General features: G+C 38.8%; 1 protein-coding gene across 5 annotated transcripts in view; it reads right to left on the bottom strand.

Annotated features, from left to right (window-relative positions):
- The window catches only part of elmo1 (engulfment and cell motility 1 (ced-12 homolog, C. elegans)), a 112,676-nt gene extending 108,506 nt beyond the window's left edge, over positions 1-4,170 (bottom strand). For 3 of the 5 annotated variants that reach the window (XM_046834457.1, XM_046834455.1, XM_046834452.1), the window contains exon 1: positions 4,025-4,170. The gene's annotated coding sequence lies outside the window, so the exon portion shown is untranslated. The remainder of the gene's footprint in view (positions 1-4,024) is intronic. The other 2 variants (XM_046834456.1, XM_046834454.1) reach the window with 2 other exon arrangements.
- Positions 4,171-6,940: the final 2,770 nt, after the last annotated feature.

Raw genomic sequence — 6,940 nt, forward strand, 5'->3', positions numbered from 1 at the left:
CAAGCGTTATCGAGGCATTTTTGGTCATTTTCGCAAATTACGTGAATAAACACACAAAAACAGGAGGGGGCTGCTGTTATAGACAAATAATCAATAACAAGGAAAACTGATGCTTTTCCAATAACAATCCTATTTATACCTCAGCAATCCTAGAACATCATTCTGTATTAACTATAGAAAGCAGAACATCATGACCACCCACCTAATACTGTGTTGGTCCCCCTTTTGTTGCCAAAACAGTCCTGACCCTTCAATCATTAACAGCATGAACTTCTTCAGCAGTTTGAGCTACAGGAGCTCGTCTGTTAGCTCGGACCACACGGATCAGCCTTCGCTCCCCACATGCATCACCACTGTTTGGAGCACTTTCGATAGATACTGACCACTGCAGACTGGGAACATCCCACAAGAGCTACACTCTGACCCAGTCGTCTAGACGTCACAATTTGTCAAACTCCTCAAATCCTTACCCTCGCCCATTTTTCCCGCTTCCAACACGTTAACTTTGAGGAGAAAATGTTCACTTGCTGCCCAATAAATCCCACCCACTAACAGGTGCCATTATGAGATAATCAGTGTTGTTCACTGGTCATAATGTTACGCCTGATGTGTGTATCCAGTCCTTGATATTGCTGATATACGGTGGCCTCTAATAATATCGCAACCTTGTTTGCAAAGCGCCCATTGACTCTTAGTCTCTGTTGAGTTAAACATGCTCCCGTCTCTCTTCTCTACGAATGCACTCTGGATGAAATACTTTCTAATTGGAGACTCTGTGAAGCTGAGGATGGTCCCCCCATCAACATCAACAGCCTAAAAATCCATGAAGTTCCCGAGCAAGAACTACGAGGAGGGACTTGGACTGTAATTATTTAACAGTCTGCTACAATGGTTCAGGAGGACGATACAATGAACGGTTCTGCATTTAAGCGTCCGTCACTGAACAGTACGCCTCAACAATGATGCAACTGTAACGAACGGACGTTCTGCGATAAGGATGGGTTCCCTTTTGAGTCTGGTTCCTCTAAAGGTTTCTTCCTTATACCGTCTCAGGGTGTTTTCAGGAATAAGGCATTAATCTTCTAAATGCCCAATTTATAACCTCTTTATCTCGGTTAAGCTGCTTTGGGACAATGTTCATGGTTAAAAGCGTTCTATAACTGAATGGAATATTCCCCACCCAATGTGATGAATAAGGGAATTTGGCCTGCGTGTTACCTTATATTTATACCCCTGTGAAACCTGACATCGTGGTTGAACTATTTCTTTTTCCTACTCACCCAAACATACTAATATATTTACTTCATAAAGGATTTTATACACAATTAATAAATATAATTTCAAAGAAATCTTTACTCGGGTTTCCCTGGTAAATAACTGCATGGATTTATTATGCTGGTTATCAGAATCAGGTTTATTAACCAAGGAATTTGTTTCCAACTGTTGTTGACTCTCAAAAGTTTATCTGGTATCGAAAACTCATCAATGACCATCGACCAATCAGATTTGAGATTCTAATAGAAATATATCCATTGAAAAATTTTAAAACTCGACGTTATTCACAATTTGGCTCTACGATTGGGCAGCGTAATCCTCATCCGACTTTATAATATTTTTGCTGCATAAACCGTCTGACAGCTCGAACTCTAGCAGCAGAACTCCGTCCCTGAGCAGTGTGGACTTTTGTCCATCTCTTTAAAAAAAAGTATTCGTACACATTTCTCATAAACACGCTATTCGGTACAGTCTAAATCTAGGCCGGGATGTTTTTATACATGACCTACTAAAACACGTGAAACTGCAGCGAAGAGTGTCGAGTTTGACCCGGAGCACGGTGCATGTGCCATAGAGACACCCAGACTAGTGACCTGTGGTCAGAGATGCCATTTAGAAGAGGGAGAAAAGGTGAAATAAAGTCAGATTTCTACTTCTTTTTGTTTTATTTGTGAGCTGCAAAAAAAACTCTGCAAGCCTGACTATCAGTACTTCAGCATTAATTGTATTGTTTCTATTTTTATCACATTGTAAGAGTCACTAAACTTGAAAACATATATATACACACTATATACACACACACACACACACACACACACACACACACACACACACACACACACACACACACACACATTACCTAGTCGTGTTTTCTGTTTAATAATTATTTTATCTAAATATGATGAAATCATAATTGATGAGAACCAGAGCATCATTCATTGCAATATTATACATTATGGTGGAACACAATATTTACTTTGTTGTGTTGTAGCTGTTGTAGGTTGTGTTGTAGCTCTATGTTGTTCTTTAGTGTAGCACCAGGGTTCTGGAGGAACGTTGTCTCGTTTTTACTGTGTTCTGTGTACCAAAGTAGAAATGACATTAAAAGCCACTTGACTTTTGACTTTTGACTTCTGGCCCTCAATCAAGTTTGATTTTTGGCTTTTCATAGAAAGAAAGTTTGGGCTTCTCTGGTGTTTTTAGAACAATATTGTTGCCGACTGAGTAAATTGCTCATGGCAGACAATTCAACATAATCCTAGATTAAGGCTTTAATCTCTGATTTATTAAACTAGGTTTAAGAAGTCCCCTGAGGTACCAATCTAGACAATCCTAATTAATCCCAGATTAAGATTTTCATCTAAATTTTGTTTAACAGCATTTAAGCATTGTTTCAACACACAAATCTCGACTTCAAACTTAGATTTTACCAATCATGAAGTGATTTCATGAGTCAACTCAAATAACAATTCCAATTAATCCCAGGAATAGGTTTTAATCTCAGTTTTGTTAAACAAGGTTTAAAATGTTTTCCAAGGTGCAAATCTCGACGAGATGCTCAATGGGTTTTGAGACAAACTTCACGTTTGGCTTAAATAAACAAAAAACGTTTAAAAAAAAAAAACGATATTCACAAATCACCGAGGGATTTTATACATCAATTCAGGCGATCTGAGTTAATTGCACATTAAGGCTTTAATCCTGAATTTGTTAAACCCAGGTTATAAGAGGTTCCACAATCGCACAAATTTTAGATTTTACCAATCATGAAGTGATTTCATGCGTCAAATCAAAACAATTCCAATTAATCCCAGATTAAGATTTTCATCCAAGTTTTGTTTAAAAAGTTTTCCAGGGCACAAAATCTCAATTTCAAACTCAGATTAACAAAATCACTGAGTGATTTCATGCTTCAAGACAATATGAATAAATCCCAGATTAGGGTTTTAATCATGGATTTGCTCAACAAGGTGTAAAGTTCCAAAAGGCATAAATCTTTACTTCAAACTCAAATGAACAAAAACCGCAAAGCAATTTCACGCATCATCCCACACAATCTGAATTAATTCCAGATTAAGAGTTTAAGATCAGATTTGTTAAACAAGGTGTAAAGTAACAAGGTGTTCATGCTTCAAGACAATATGAATAAATCCCAGATTAAGGCTTTAATCATGGATTTGCTCAGCAAGGTGAATGAAGGTAAACACAAATCTCGACTTCAAACTCAGATTAAATAAATCAAGTGATTTAATGCATCGACTCAAAAAATCCAGATTAAGTTTTTTAACACGGATTTGTTCAACCCGAATGAACCCCTACATGAGGTGCAAATCTAGAAAAAGAATTAGTCAGAATTAGGATGCAAAAAATAAAAATAAAAAAATAAAAAATTAATTAATTAAAATTAAAAAGCCTAATTCCGATTAAAGGCTGCATTTAGATTCATTGTTGCAAACCGAAAAATAAAAGTAAATTAAAAAAAACTTTGATCATCAGATTTAAAAGCAGGACAAAAAGAAAAAGAAGTGATGGAGCTGTGGAATTGAGGACTTGGATCAACTTGGACCGGCTGCGCGACTCCTGGCTGCGCGCCTCCCGGCCGCCCTGTCCGCGCATCCAGGCGAACATCAGCGCGAAGCCGCGGGGCCACAGCCAAGGAGGAGGTTCGCTTCGTCCTGGTGTTTTCCCCGCATCCCAAACATCACCACAAACATCACCATCACCCCCCGCGACCGTCAACCCCACTCACCCGTAACCGCGAATGGAGTCCGTTTTCTCGGCCGGAGGAACTGCCGCGGAGTTTGCGGAACCGTGCGGTCCCGGAGCTGTAGCGTCTCGACGCGCTCCTCCTGCGCTCCTTCTCCTGCGTCTCTCCTCCACACGGCGCAGCGCCGATCGCTTTCACTTCCTCCTTTCTCCTCCGCGCGCTGATTGGTGCCTTGGCGGCCAATCGGACCGCACGAAGCGCTCGAATGGGCGGTGCGAACGAGCCGCTCTCTCTGGGTAGTGCGTACTAGAATACTACAGAGACAAGTACGCAAAACGAGTACGACTCCTATTGTACAGTACACTGCTTAGTGCGCAAGTATGGACCTAATCCAGTTCTTTCATTCATTCAAGCCAAACGTGAAGCATGTCTCAAAACCCATGGAGCATCTTTTCATTTATTCATGGCCATACCAATATACAGAGTTGGAAAGACTAATAAAACATTTTACTCAAGTTAAAGTATTGTTATTTCAGTGAAATGTTACTTAAGTACAAGTTACCGGTGTAAAAATCTACTGCAGTAAAAGTACAAACTAAAGTGGATTAACAAAAAACAAACAACAACAACAACAAAAACGCTATATATGAGATAAAGTTTCCAGGGCACAATTCCACCACCCCTGCATTATTTATATTTATTCATTTGTATTATTATTAATGAATTATATATTTATATGGAAATTTATATCTATATTTAAATACATTATTTTATTGACCTTTTTTTTACTCAGTACAGGATATGGTTTAAAATGTAGTTAAGTACAATACTTCAAACTAAATAAGTAAATGTGCAATTACAAATAAAAAAAATACTTAAGAATATAGAAGTACACAAAAAAACTACTCAATGTCATTTGAAGGAGACAGAAATCTGCTATATGATCATTTCAGGGTTCTGTATAAATATACATTTTTATTTGTATGACACTTTTAACAATGAACATTGTCTCAAAGCAGCTTGTAGAAAAAAATGTATGAGGTTATAATTGTACATTTGTTGAGCAAACCAGTGGTGAAGGCAAGGAAAAACTCTCTGAGATGGCATGAGGAAGAAACCTAGAGAGGAATCAGACTATGAAAATAACAAGTTCTATCTATCTATCTATCTATCTATCTATCTATCTGTCTGTCTGTCTGTCTGTCTGTCTGTCTGTCTGTCTGTCTGTCTGTCTGTCTGTCTGTCTGTCTGTCTGTCTGTCTGTCTGTCTGTCATAATGTTCAGTACGGCCATTCAGGGCATTGTTCATATGCGATTGAAATTCCCTCTGAAAAATTTCAATCTTAACACAATTCTGAATTGAACTTAGTGCTGTTCCTTTTTAGACCCAAGTGTCTAATCACAGATTTTCTGCATGCTTAGACAATATTTTCTTGATGGTGGGATGCATGATTTATCCGGCGGATTTCTTTACATATTCCAGATGATGCAATGAAGGAATGTGGTTTCGCGGCTGCGACTGAGGAACATTATGAAGGTTCTTCTATGATACTGATGTCTTCACTGAGATAAAAGAGTTTACACACACACACACACACACACACACACACACACACACACACACACACAGTCCTAATGCTGTTATTTTATCTAATGCCTTAGAGTTACCATGGAAAAAGAGAGGTGGCAAAAGAGGCCCGTGGTGTGAGCATGTACACACACACATACATACATACACACACCCCCTCAAACTTGCTTGAGGTCAGCGAATTTTACCAACCCAACAAATTATTCTAAATGCAAATAAAATCTGTCCCAAGGCAACCATTAATAGCCATCTCATCAGATTTCAGGACTACTGGTTTTCTTCGCTTTTCTCTTTTTGCTGTCCGTTCATGCATATTAAAATAGATGTTAAAATTCATATAACCATACTGAGTATTGTGTAAAATTCAATTCATTTAATGATGTTTTCCTGATAATTCAATTTTTTTTATTCTAATCGGTCAGAATGTATTTACTAATTTTTTTGTGATGGTAACTCAGACAGCTGCAAAGCAAATCACCAGCTAATATTAATTCCAATATCATATATATATAATATATACAACAATAAACCGCATTTCCTCAGTACCAGGAGCACTCATGCAGCCCCAGACCATGATGCTACCACCACCATGGTTGACTGTAAGAAAAACAAAATTTTCTTGTTGCTCCTCACCAGGGCGTCGCCACGCATTTTGGACACCGTCTAAACCAAACGTGTTTATCTTAATCTCATCAGACCACAGGACATGGTTCCAGTAATTCATGCTTTTGGACAGGTTGTTCTTCAGCAAACTGTTTGCAGGTTTTCTTGTGAGCAGCTTCAGAAGAGAATCCTTCTGGGACGATGGTCATGCAAACCGACTTGTTGCAGTGTGACTGACAAGTGGACCTTCTGCTTCCGCAACCTCTAAAGCAAAGCTGCAGCATTCATGCGTCTGTTTTTTATAGCCAGTTTCTGCACCTGATGCACAGCACGAGGACTCAACTTCTTTGATGTGAGGTCTGTATCTGAGTGGAACCCGCCTTGGAAAACCTCTATATGACCCTGATTACTGTACTGTAACTCAGTTTCAGGGTTTTACTGATCTTCTTATTGCCTCAGCATCTTTGCGGAGAGCAACAATTCTAATTCTCACGTCCTCAGAGAGTCTTTACCATGAGGTGCATGTTGAACATCTAGTGGTCAGTGTGAGAGAATGGGACTCAAAGCACCACATTATAACTGCTCTAATATAAGATACACAAACTTCTATGGTCCTGACAAGCAGACAAAAACATGAAGATGAAGAATGGGACGTTTGGCTTTGCCTGGTTACACCATGTACAACTGCACATTGACAACTATAATATATATCCAAGTTTTATTTCTACAGTATTGTCCCTTGGGAAGATACAATAAAACGGCACAGT

This window comes from Silurus meridionalis, chromosome 22 (genome assembly GCF_014805685.1).
Source record: "Silurus meridionalis isolate SWU-2019-XX chromosome 22, ASM1480568v1, whole genome shotgun sequence".
Classification (NCBI taxonomy): domain Eukaryota; kingdom Metazoa; phylum Chordata; class Actinopteri; order Siluriformes; family Siluridae; genus Silurus; species Silurus meridionalis.